We start from the raw sequence: 13,344 nt of genomic DNA, 5'->3' as shown, positions 1-13,344 counted from the left end.
TCCATGGGTTATAATGGCATGATTTTGGTCATGACACTCATATTTTGAATCAGGATGGTACATGTGCTTAGTGCATTGAGTTTATGAATGCTTGTATGAGACAATAAATTGCATGATTGAATTTCATGAAAACAAATAGCTTCTAATAATTTTGAGGAATTGTTAAGTAGTGGAATGAGTGGCATGAGTTCCCCATCTTGAAAATTAAAGTGTAAGCTAATTACTCATGAATTTATAGATATGCATATTTGAGTTTGACCCTATGATTGTTTGAATAAATGTTTGAATGCATTATGGAATGCTTGGAATGATTGTGACGCAAATAACCAGTGGCAATGGTAGGTAGCTTCATTTCAAATTATTTTTATATCAATTGAAAGTGATTGATTTATTATGTGTATAATAATTATGAGATCACTTTGGAGTATGTTATAAATCTTGCAATGAAAATATTTTATGTATGAACACCTACCATTGTTTGGCTAATTGAAATTATGGATTGTAGTTGAAATGGCCTTCATTATGATAATGATTAGTACTACCATATGCAGGAATCGAACATTGTGAGAAAAATCTCAAATTTATGAAATTTAGTTCCTATATGAAGCAAGTTCAGAAAATAAATTAAAAATCAAGACTATTATTTAAATTAATCTCATGGAAATAGTATGCTTGTGATACAGGTGAGATGACGATCTATCCAAGAAGGATAGTTGATTGTTGTGAAGCTAAAAAACCAGGGACAAGACCATTGTGGTGACACTAGAGCCATATGACATATATTGATCACCTTCAGTTATGTTATGACAAATGTGTTGGGATATTTAGAGAAATCTATAGGGATGCCTTAGTTGTAGGAATCCATGAGTCTCAAGACTCTTCCTATGCGAGGAATACTTGCCAAGGAATGAATTACATGAGGTACTAGGGAGGTAGAGAAGGGGATTCTTGAACTTGGAAGGTGTGTGACTACAAGGCAGGGGACTCTTGAATGAATTGGTTTTCAAAGATTCATGTATGTAGTCATTGGGATCATGAATTTATTTGGGAATGTCCAAGAAAACAATGAGTTGAACTTGTTCCCTATGGAATCCTTGTGGAGAAATGAACAACCATGCAAGAAAGTACCGAAATACTAGGAGGTATAGAAGTAACTAGACTGTGAAAAATGAATGGAATTGTTCAAAGTTGAAACTAAGTACATGGAAAATGTTGTCAATATGAAAGTGGAATATCTCTTCTTTTGCATAGAATGGCTCTATAGATAGTTGAAAAACAAGGACAGTGTTCCTTAAAGGGGCAGGGGATTGTGACACCATTTTCATTACCCAAAATTTTGTAATGTAATTAAGAAAATATAATGTTGGGGTGTCAACATGGATGATATGATTCCAAACTCTATTATTATTAATAAAAATGTTAAAGGTAAAGAAAGGGGACAACCAATAGATTATGATGCCTTTGGGAGGGGGAAAGCTTGGCTTGAGAGGAAAATACATACTTTGAATTAGCAATTCCCTTAATGTGATGGTTGGGAAGATAAAGGGTCAAGGTGTTAGAGGATTTCTTGCAAAATGGTTAGAAATGAAAACTTTTCTTATGGTGGTTAATTTTCTAACAACAATTATGAAGGTTTGAAACCCTGAAAGTGGTAATCATTCATCTATTGTAATTAGATATGCATAAAAAAGATAAAGATAATGGAAGCCAAGAAGTAAGCAATAGATCTAAAATAGATAATTACTACAACACTTCCATACCCAAAGACAAAAAATCATTTTTATTAAACAATATCACCTGTGAAAACGCTCCTTCTAGAATAGATAAAGGGGTCCACTCCTTGGGAGGGTTCCTTAGAATCCTTGACCTATGACTGTGATTTTTTCCTCTCTCTAGAAGTCGGTTTGATGATCCACAGACACAAAAAATAAAAAGAGAAAGGGATAGTGAGGTCCCAATGGAGAACTCTCAGATGTCACGGGATCAAATTTTTTATGATGATAATAGTAACGTGTAATGAAAAGAGAAAACCTCTTTATCTATAATAAAATGCTAGGTTAGATTTGATGTAGTCAAATAATAAAATATTTTATGGACCAAATCAAGATCTAACCAATTTGGATGCTTTATTATTATTTGTGAGAGGAGAAAGTAAAATAAATGGTCAAGAACCTTTATTTAGATAACTAATTAAAAAAAACGATTTATTGAGTTAATTAGCCCATGGGGATTAGAGAAAATGGTAACAAGGTGTTATGTTGAGGCACTCCATGATGAGAAGGTCACCAGTTTGAAACTTCATAGGCAAATCCATCCATGCTAAGGGCTGGTGTGGCCCAGACCCGGTGCAATCCCCAGGTGATTTTGATGGCTTAGATGCCCCTAGGTTGTGGCTAATCAAGCCATAGGCTAGGCGTGCCAGTTATCTCATGACTCACTTAACTTAGCAAACAAAAAAATTATTTATTGACTTAATTAATAAAAATGGATAAAATGCTAAGAAATAATTGATAAACAAATGGTTTTATTAAATTAATTCTAGGTAAAATGGTAAAATATGTTGGAAATAATTTTAAATAATGTTTTAAAAAATATTTCTATGAGATTATTTAAAGGATTCCCCCATGGAAAATGTGAATCTAGACCAGTTTCCATAACCATGCTGAAGGAAAAAAGAATAAAGAGCCATTTAGTTCATTGAATAGACTCCACTGCAATTTGGCACGTTCGCATTTACTCCTGATGGTTGTACTCTTATGCTTCAAGGGGTTGTACGGAATATAGCTCAAATCTCACATCTTAATCATGAGAATTCATTATTACAGGAAAATGTTTAATTAGATTTGTGTGAGGGTGGCATCATGGCCAACTGGAAATCCTCCTTAAGTTCACCTTTTTTCCAGGTGCACAACTCTTCAATGTTTATATTCTCTATAGCCATGCTATGTGCTTCCCCTTTGTCGGTCCATGCCAGGCATGTCCCTCTTCTTGATCATCTTCATGCATTTGTTGGTTGGACCTACATTGGCTTACACTAGTCTTCACGAGATTGGAGCATCAATTTTACTAGCCTCCTATGGTGGGGCAACTTTCATCCTCCATTGCGTACATGGGAAATATGGGTCTTTACCCAGCCTTCACAACTCTTTGTGATGGTGTGATTTTCAAGGCGTGTACTAAGTTACCTCTTGGTAAGCAGATGATCTTAACTTTCTCTCAGTTAGATGGTATCTCTCCTCCTGAACTTCAATGGCCCCTCGCTCCCCTCTCGAGACTCACTCAGTCAGATTGGTTCTCTATGTTGTGGGGAATGAAAGCCTTCCTCTATCATTATAAGCATTTCATGGTTTCAATTGGTGGGTTCTCGCATTTCATGGTTTCAATTGGTGGGTTCTCATAATCCAAGCTTTTTGGAGCTTGCTCAACTCCTATCATTATGGGGAAGGTGTCACCGTGAATTTCGAGGCTCACTGGTTTATTATGGCAATTCTAGTATGGTTGATCAACGCTATCAAGATTTTGGATCAATTGATGGTTCATGGGTGGCTCGAATATGCGTGGTCATGCATTTATGGCATCCTTCATGGCTCCTTTAGCTCTGTGGTGGCTCCCTATCATTTGTGTGGTTCTTAGTTAACACGTGGTTCTTGGGTGGAGAGTTCATGTGTTCCTTAGTACCTGCGTATTTCATCGTGACTCCTCCAACTCTAGGGTGGTTCACATTCGTTGCGTGGTTCTAATACATCTCGTGGCCCATGGGAGGATCAACCACGTGTGGCTCCATGCTTCGAGCTCTCATGGCTCCTTCAAGTCATTACATAGTCTATCTTCATGTCTAAATTTCAAATGGGTAGCTCATTTTTGTTCTGGTTTAGCCAAAAAGACTCTGGAAAGCAAAGTTCCTCTAATTTTGCATTCCTGCAACACTTTGTGTATATTGCTAATGCTTTCTTTTTGTTAACCAAGTTGTTAAAAAATAAATGTAATCTCAAGACTCTTAATCTGTGTTATTGGTCTAGTTTCTTGATGGTCAAGGCAATAGCGCATAGTATTATCTCATGTAAATCTCAATTTCAGTAATAAAAAGGGGAACTTCACACAAAAAAGAGAATATCTAAAGGATTAAGGAATACTTAATAAATGAATGATTTATTGAATTATTTTTATGGAAACGGAAAATGTGAGTGAAAATATTTTGAATTATTTCAACTTTAATGGGTAAATATATGAGATTAACATAAAATTAATGGGTTATTCTCATGTGGGTAAATTAATTAATGGAAATAAGTCAGGAAAATTGATTCCTTGGGCTACTTTCTAAGGTGAAAGTAGCTTTTAATGTGTAAAACCTCTTTCTACAATGCATATTCCATTCCACCTAATTACCTATGGCTAGGTGATCACTTTTGATGTGATAATAGATTCCCCCCTAATGTACGAGTGTTAGAAGCACATTGTATGACCAAAATACATTGTACTTCCCCTTTCACTACACAAAGGAGGTGGTCATGGAGAGGGAGAGAGGGAGAGAGAGGGTTGTTCCTACAAGGATCCGAACCACAAGAGGAGGAGGTGATGCCACTCATTAATCAAGAGTCTACAAGTGGGTGTACATGATGTAAATGAGGCGAAGGAGGCATACCCATACATGTTGAGATAGTTGAGTACAAGCAATAATGATGTGCCCAGTAAGGTGGGTATAGTAAAAATAATATATAGCACATGAATGTGTTGGTTTCAATGGGCCAGAAAATTATACAATGAAATACATAGTTCATACTAAGTCACCGAGTTCAGAAAACAAAATTTGGTTGAATTTGAAGTTCACCGAATTTCATTCCTGGGTGAATTTATTCGATGAGGTTCACAAATCTCAAGCCAAACATGAACATTAATGATTTCACAAAATTCATTTAAAATACTATTGGAATTTGTTCCAATTTAAATATGAAATTATAGGAAATTCAAACAGGTTCATAATAAAAAAAAAAATAGAAAAACGATAAAACTCTAAACGTTGAAACCTACTCTCTTAAAAAAAAATTCCAAGTTGTATGCACTAATGGAATGTTTTCTCTATAAATCAAATTTGACAAAGAGGGAGAGTCTAATACATGTTAAGATAACTTTGAGAGGATGTTGGGAGTTACACAGCCTTTTTAGTAATATTTTTCAATTCTATTTTAATACTATTTTTCATTTCTATTTGTTTATCTTTATTTTTGCAATTGTGATATGTTAATTTTTTTTTATATATAATGTACACGCTTAAATTATATATTTATAAATAATTATAGTAGAAGTATAATATTTCAATAAAATATATTAAAAAACATATGTAAATTAAAAAAATATTTTAATCTTTCAATTGTGTTGTCACACACACACACACTCTTTTCACTAGTAGAAGCAGTAGAAGTAGTGGAAGTGTAATATTTAAAAAATTATATATATATATATATATATATATATATATATATATATATATATATATATATATATATATATATATATATATCTATATCTATATCTATATCTATATCTATATCTATATCTATATCTATATATAGATAGATAGATATATATATATATATATATATATATATATATATATATATATATATATATATATATATATATATATATATATATATATATATATATATATATATATATATATATATATATATATATATCCAACAAGAAAAACTACAACAATCCGAGAACTAAAAACAGGTTTCCTACCTGAGAACAAATGTGAGTGCCTACATGGATGTCATAATCCAATCTCATACCTTGTTCACCGCCATTAAGAGCTCAGGTGTAATTCTTTGCATGTATTTCCAAGAACCTAGAAAACCCATAAAACATCCAGCCACAAATTTAAATATTTTTCACTCTTCCTGAAGCTACAAGTTGTTCAGGTCCATAGCCTCCCTCGAAACACAATTGTGTCCACCATTATTTCCACTCGACTAAAGAGGGGAACCAATATTTTATGCGATGGTGCAATTTTTTTGAGGACCCTCTAGCAAGGATGGCTAATAAGAAAAAATACAACAATATGAGAACTAAAAATAGGCTGCAGAAATACAACGCCAACAACATCTACTCTCAACAAACTAACGAAAATTGCATCGCATAGAAACTCTTGCAACTGAATCCAAACATTATTGCAAATAAAACACACATAAGACACATATCTACCATTATACACAACTGGAGTTTGGATTCCTTTCATTAGCAGAACCAAAATTTATAAAATAGGTAGCCTTCCCTACCATGGTGTCAGGGACATTGCCTTGCCTCCCCCCTTTCTCATGTGGTCCTCGAGAACCCTTATGTAGCACCCTTGAGAGACCCAAAAAAAATGCACTCCAAATTTGCCTTACACGCTCCTCAAAACCCCTAACCCTAAAATCCAAGAGGGAATATTTATTATTATCCTAAGAAATATCTATAAATTCCCTTCCCTCCAAATGAAATGTAACCTACATGAAAATTACATTGCATCTCATTTACATCCCATGTCATTTGTAGTTACGTTTATTGCCATTCAATTTAAATATTATACTAGTTACATTCAAGCTCCAATAGGCCCCCATCATAAAATCTAGGCTCATCCTCTAGCCAACGGCAGTCGGACACCATGTTCACTTGTGCTACCACTGTGCAACCCAAATCTTCTTCTAAATGTTGAACAATAAGCTACTCCCATACTATACTCTACTATGTGCATCCTCCTTGTGCACTTCTTCCTTCTTCTACGGGTGTCCCAACCTCTTTCTCACATGTCCCCAATCCTTTCTCCTTCTCTACTACCTACTGCAGCCTGCAATTAGCTCCCTATTATTCTCCCTCCCTCCTCTATCCCTGCCTATTGTACCTACTTGGATACTCTATCCTTTGTCACTATCGGTGTTGTTGGAATTCTTTGTTGGTTTTGGATTCTTTGTCATCAATGCTCTACCTCTTTTTCTAAACTTGCTACTATTTTGGGGCAGCTGAAAAGGTGATGTGTCAACTAGTTTGATCAAGACCATCTAACAACACCTATGGGGGTCTTAATTAAGACCTCCCCATATACTCTACCCATATTTCTTTTTTGTGTTTCATGGTTTCTATAAAATGAAATAACAACAAAAATACCACAACTAAAAATGGCCTCCAACCGAGATTAAAATATTTCTATAAAAATTTATGGGTCCTTCATATTGTAAAAGGTGGCTCCCCATCAAAATTTGGTTGCTAAATTTTTGAAACATAATTTTGAACAAAAATATCAGATGACACACAAAATAATATCAAGCTTTAGGGCCTACAGTCACACATAAGTCATAAGAGTGGTAACCGTTCCAACACCATCGTGCCACCGCATGGCCTTGTTGAACCTTCGTCATGAAATAATCGGCTTAAAAGAATGGGCCATGCACATATAGGTGTCACACTCCTTGTTAGTGCACAACCTCTTGGAGAAATTTCCCATGCATCTCTGTAGTGCCACATCGAAGTGCTCTTGTTGAGATTCCATTTTTGTTAAAAACAACCACTTCAACTTCCTCGTCATCAACAATATCATATTTGTGAGCTTGCATCTCTTTTGGAAGTTGATCGACGCCACTATTTCTAGTCTTTAGAAATGTTTCCATGCTTGAAGAACCCACATTTCCAGCCACTGACAAATCAACAGAAGATTCCATTTGTTCCTTTGAAGCTTCACCTACACTTGCATCATAAGTTGATGATTCCAGAATGCCTACCCCTCCTCTTTCTTATTCAAATTTTCTAGAGGATCAAAGACAAAGGAATGGTCAGAAGTGCATCTCTTATGCATGACATGCATGACCCAAAATATTCATCGCCTCCATCCCCCAAGCCCTAGTTAAAAGAAATGGGACAGTAGTCACCATTCCTAGAAGAAAACATATGATAAATGAGATGGTACGAGAAATGTCATTCTCAATGCCTGTTGTGTTTTTATGTGTGAAAAAAACATTTTTTAAGAAACGAATCGTTCTCTCCTTGGTTTCTCATCCATTTTGTTGTTTTGTTCCCAACTCTTGCAATCTCCTATTAGCTCTTGTTCCAAAAACTCACTGCATGTTTCGTTTTCCATCTCTGTAGTGTGCATGCAAACTATTGGTTGTGTAACATGATGACCCTTAAGGCAAGTTTTGAGGCATATTTTCGCTGCATAGCAGAGCACAAAAAACTTAGCCAAGGCGGATATTGGATCCAAGCAGAGGAGAGAAGCATATGTTGAATGAATAATGGCATTATAGCTTAAGCCTAGTGTTGAATGCTCTGTTTTATGTTTTTTCATATTTTCCTTTTTTTTTCTCTCTCCTCGTTTCTTGAATGTGAAACCTCATAACTCTGTTTCTCGTCCCGTTGTCATTTCTCATTTCGTTTCCCATTTCTCGTTTCTGGTAACATAGCCCCAAGCTGGCACAAACTCCTTCATATGTTAGCCCTATTTATTATTATGCCAACCTCCCCATGACCAAAAAAGCAGGACAACTTTAATTTATGACCACGAATGATCAAAGAATTTCATGGATAGAGCTTAGCTTATCCTTCTCTATTGAGCAAGCTACCAAAATGTCACCATCACCATCAACATAGCCACTATCACCATATCAAAAACCTTTATTTCTCTCAATGGCATTGCTAACATGAACCAAATGAATCTAAAAATTCTTCCCGTCCACACTTTGTTATGCCAGTTGCAACCTTCTCATGGGATGTTAGCAAAGCTCAAAGCCTTTTGACTAACTATTTGCATGCAACATCTTTCGAGGTGTCTTCATACTTTTTAGGCACAAAATAGAGTTCCTCAGTGAGTTTTGTTCTACTGGAACCTTTCAAGATGTTCTTAGCAACTCAAATGCACATGGATTATGTCATGGGTTTTAGTCCATGAGTCCCATTATGTCTACATTTCTTCATTCTTCATATCCTTTAGGTGTAATTCTCTGAGACTCCTGCGACTAGTAATATGTATCGAACACAAGTATAATTCTCCAAGATTTCATAAATATTCTATCTAGACACAACTTCCCCACCGTTATGACCACTTCTTCCTCCACCTTCCACATTATCCTACTTCTCTCGCATCTTCTTCCTCTCTGATGGCTTCCAGTCCTCAACATCCAATGGCCCTAACCATGGTTGGCCGAGGGTATTTCGACTATGGTCTACTGGGTAGTTCTTTAAAGGTGGAGAGGGTCAAATATCATTTGATGGTACTGGTGGCAATGTAGCACTCGACTACGTATACTTTTGGGTAGAGAAATAATGATGCCATCAAGAAACTGTCCACACCAGTTCCAACCACAAATGTGAGTGCCTAACTAGTTTTCATATGGCAATCTCGTACCTTTGTAACCACCATTAAGAGCTCAGGCACGGGTCTTTACATCAATTTCCAAGAAACTAGAAAACCCACAAAACTTCCAACCATGATTTAAAGATTTTGTGCTCTTATTGAAGCTACAGACTAGTCATGCCCATAGCCTCCCTCAAACCACAAGTTCTTCAACCTGGGCTTCTCTCCACCGATGCTGCCACTCAACTGAAGAGGGGAACCTGGATTTTTACGGCTGGTGCAATTTTTTGGGGACCCTCTAGCTAGGAGGGCCAATAAGAAAAACTACAACAATTTGAGAACTAAAAACAGGTTGCAGAAATATAACACCAATAACATCTACTCACAACAAGCTAACAAAAAACTGCATCACATAGAAACTTTCACAACTGAATCCAAACATAACTACAAATAAAAACACATAAGACACATATCTACAATTAAACACAACCGGAGTCTCGATTCCTCTCATTACAAGAACTAGAATTTATAAACTAGGTATCCCTCCCTTCCATGGCATAAGGATGTTGCCTTGTCTCCTCCCCTTCTCTCACAGTCTTGAAGAACCCTTATGCAACACCCTTGAGAGACACAAAAAACAGCACTCCAAATCTACCTTACATGCTCCTCAAAACCCCTAACCCTAAAATCTAATAGGGAATTTTTTATTATTTTCCTAAAAAATATTTAAGACTTCCCTTCCCTCCACATGAAATGTATCCTACGTGACAATTACAATTCATCGCATTTACATCCCATGTCATTTTCATTTACATTTAACGTCATTTCAATTCAAATATTCTACTAGTTACATTCTAGCTCCAATAGGCCTGTGGCATAAAACCCTAGCTCGTCCCTGGGCTAGTGGAAAACGGACACCACGTCACTTGCACTACCACTTTGAAACCTAAATCCTCCTTTGAATGTTGAACAACAAGCAAATCCCCTACTCTACTCTACTATATGCACTTCTTCCTCCTATGGGCATCTCAACCTTCTACTCGCAAGACCCCAATCCTTTCTCCTCCTCTACTACCTATTGTAGCTTGTAATTAGCTCCCTATTGTTCTCCCTCCTTCATCTATCCCTATCTATTTCACCTACTCGGATACTCTTTCCTCAGCCACTGTCAGTGTTGTTGGACTTATTTGTTGGGTTTGGAGTCTTTTTCATCAACGCTCTACCTATTTTTCTAAACTTTCCACTTTTTTGTGGTAGCTAAAATATTGTGTGTCAAGTTGTTTGATCAAGACCAGCTAACAACACTTGTGGAGGTCTTAATGAAGACCGCCCCATATACTCTACCCGTATTTCTTTTCTTCACTGCATGGGTTCTAGAAAAAAATATAACAACAAAAATAACATGACTAAAAATGGCCCCAACAAAAATTAAAATATTTTTATACAATATTTTGGGTCCTTCGTATTGTAAAAGGTGGCTCCCCCAACACAATTTGGTTGCTAAATTTCTGAACCATATTTCTAAACAAAAATATCATACGATGCACAAAATAATATTAGGCTTAAGGGCCTTCTATCACACATAAGTCACAAGAGGCGTCGTCGTTCCAACATCATCGTGCCACCACATGATCTTGTCGAACCTTCATCACCAAATAATCAACTTAAAGTAATGGGGCCTGCACATATAGGTGTCACACTCCTTGTCAGTGTGCAACCTCTTGGACTGATTTTCCATGCATCTATGTAGTGCCACAACAAAGTGCTCCTGTTGAAATTCCATTGATGTTGACAACAACCACTTCAACTTCCTCGTCATCCACATTATCATATTTATGAGCTTGCATCTCTTTTGGAAGCTTATCAACACCACTATTTCCAGTCTTTTGAAATGTTATCATGATTGAAGAGCCCACATTTCCGACCACTGAAAAATCAACAGAAGTCATCATTCATTCCTTTGAAGCTTCACCTACACTTGTAGCATAAGCTGATGCTTCCAGAATGCCTGCCCCTCATATTTCCTATTCAAACTTTCTAGAGGGTCAGAGACAAAGGAACAGTTGAATTGCAACTCTTGCACATGAAATGCATGACCCCAAATATTCTTCACCTCCATCCCAAAAGATAGCATGACCTCCTTCATCTGTTGGCCCTATTTATTAGTATGTCAATCTCACCATGACCAAAAATCAGGACAACTTTACTTTATGACCACGACTGATTAGAGAATTCCATGGATGGAGCTTAGCTTATCCTTCTCTATTGAGAAAGCTACTAAAATGTCACCATCACCATTAGTATAGCCCACCATCTCCATATCATAAACCTCCATTTCTCTCAGTGGCATTGCGAACCTGAACCAAATGTATTTGAAAATTCTTCCCATCCACACTTGTTATGGCAGTTGCAACCTCCTCATGGGACATTAGTGAAACTCAAAGCCTTTTGACTGACTCTTTTTGTACAACATCTTTCATTATGTCTTCATACATTTTAGGAACCAAATTGAGTTCTTTTGTGAGCTTTGTTCTACTAGAAACTTCCAAGATGTTCTCAACAACTCAAATGCACATGGATTCTATCGTGAGTTCCAGTCCATGAGTTCTGTTGTGGCTAGTTTTATTCCTTCTTTGTATCCTGCAAGTGTAATGATATGAGACTACTAGGACAAGTAAGATGTATCAAATACAAATACAATGCTCAATAATTTCATAAGTATTCTTTCTAGATTCAACTTCCCCACCACTATGATCACTCCTTCCTCCACCTTCCACCTTCTCATGCTTCTCTTGCATATTCTTCCTCTCCAATGGCTTCCACTCCTCGGTATTCAGTGGCCCTGACCATGGCTGGCCAAGGGTATTTTTACTATAGTCTATTGGGTGATTCTCGAAAACTAGAGAGGGTCAAAAATCATCTAATGGTACTAGTGGAAATGTAGCATTCGACTGCATAGATTATTGGGTTGAGAAATAAGGATTCCATCGAGAAATTGCCCACACTAGTTTCAAGCACAAATGTGAGTGCCTACCTAGTTGTTATATGCAAATATTGTACCTTCTTCATCACCATTAAGAGATCAAGCACAGGTCTTTGTATCTATTGCTAAGAACCCATAAAGCTTCCAGCTGTGAATTTAAATATTTTATGCTCTTTTTCAAACTACAAGCTAGCCAAGCCCATAGCCTCCCTCGAAACATATTTCATCCATCTGGGCTTCTCTCCACTGCTCTAGCCACCCGATTGAAGAGGGGAACAAGTATTTTCCTGGCTAGTGCAATTTGATTGGGACCCTCTGACCAGGAGGGCCAACAAGAAAAACAACAACAATCTGAGAACTAAAAACAGGTTGCAAAAATAAAATGCCAATAATGTTTACTATCAACAGACTAACAATAAATTGCATCACATAGAAGCTCCTATAGCTAAATCCAAACATAACTGCAAATAAAACACACATAAGGCACATATATACAATTAAACACAACCGAAGTATGGATTCCTTTCATTAGCATAACCAGAATTTACAAAATATGTAGCCCTCCTAGCCACCATGGCAGCAGGGACATTTCCCTTCCACCCCGCCCCCTTACTCTTGCAGTCGTGAAGAACCCTTATGTAGCACCTTTGAGAGACCCAAAAAACTACACTCCAAATTTTCCTTACACCCTCCTCAAAACCCCTAACCCTAAAATCCAAGAGGGAATATTTTATTATTTTCCTAAGAAATATCTGCAACTACTCGTCCCTCCACATGAAATGTACCCTACATGAGAATTGCATTGCATCTCATTACATGCCATGTCATTTGCAATGTCATTTAATGTCATTTAAATTTAAATATTCTACTAGTTACATTCAAGCTCCAAATATATATATAGATATATATATATAGATAGATATATATATATAGATATATATATATATATATATATATATATATATATATATATATAGATATATATATATATATATATATATATATATATATATATATATATATATATATATAT

The 13,344-nt window shown here is 36.2% G+C and overlaps 1 protein-coding gene across 4 annotated transcripts in view; it reads left to right on the top strand.

Moving 5' to 3' along the window:
- Positions 1-13,344, top strand: part of LOC149235255 (uncharacterized) — a 163,486-nt gene that overhangs the window by 91,338 nt on the left and 58,804 nt on the right. The gene's annotated exons all lie outside the window — the stretch shown is intronic.

The sequence above is a fragment of the Pinus tabuliformis genome, chromosome 8 (genome assembly GCF_031772625.1).
Source record: "Pinus tabuliformis cultivar Carrire ecotype Pingquan chromosome 8, CPIR1, whole genome shotgun sequence".
Lineage (NCBI taxonomy): Eukaryota > Viridiplantae > Streptophyta > Pinopsida > Pinales > Pinaceae > Pinus > Pinus tabuliformis.
The sequence above is the reverse complement of the archived record's forward strand: the minus strand, read 5'-3'. Positions and strand labels throughout refer to the sequence as shown.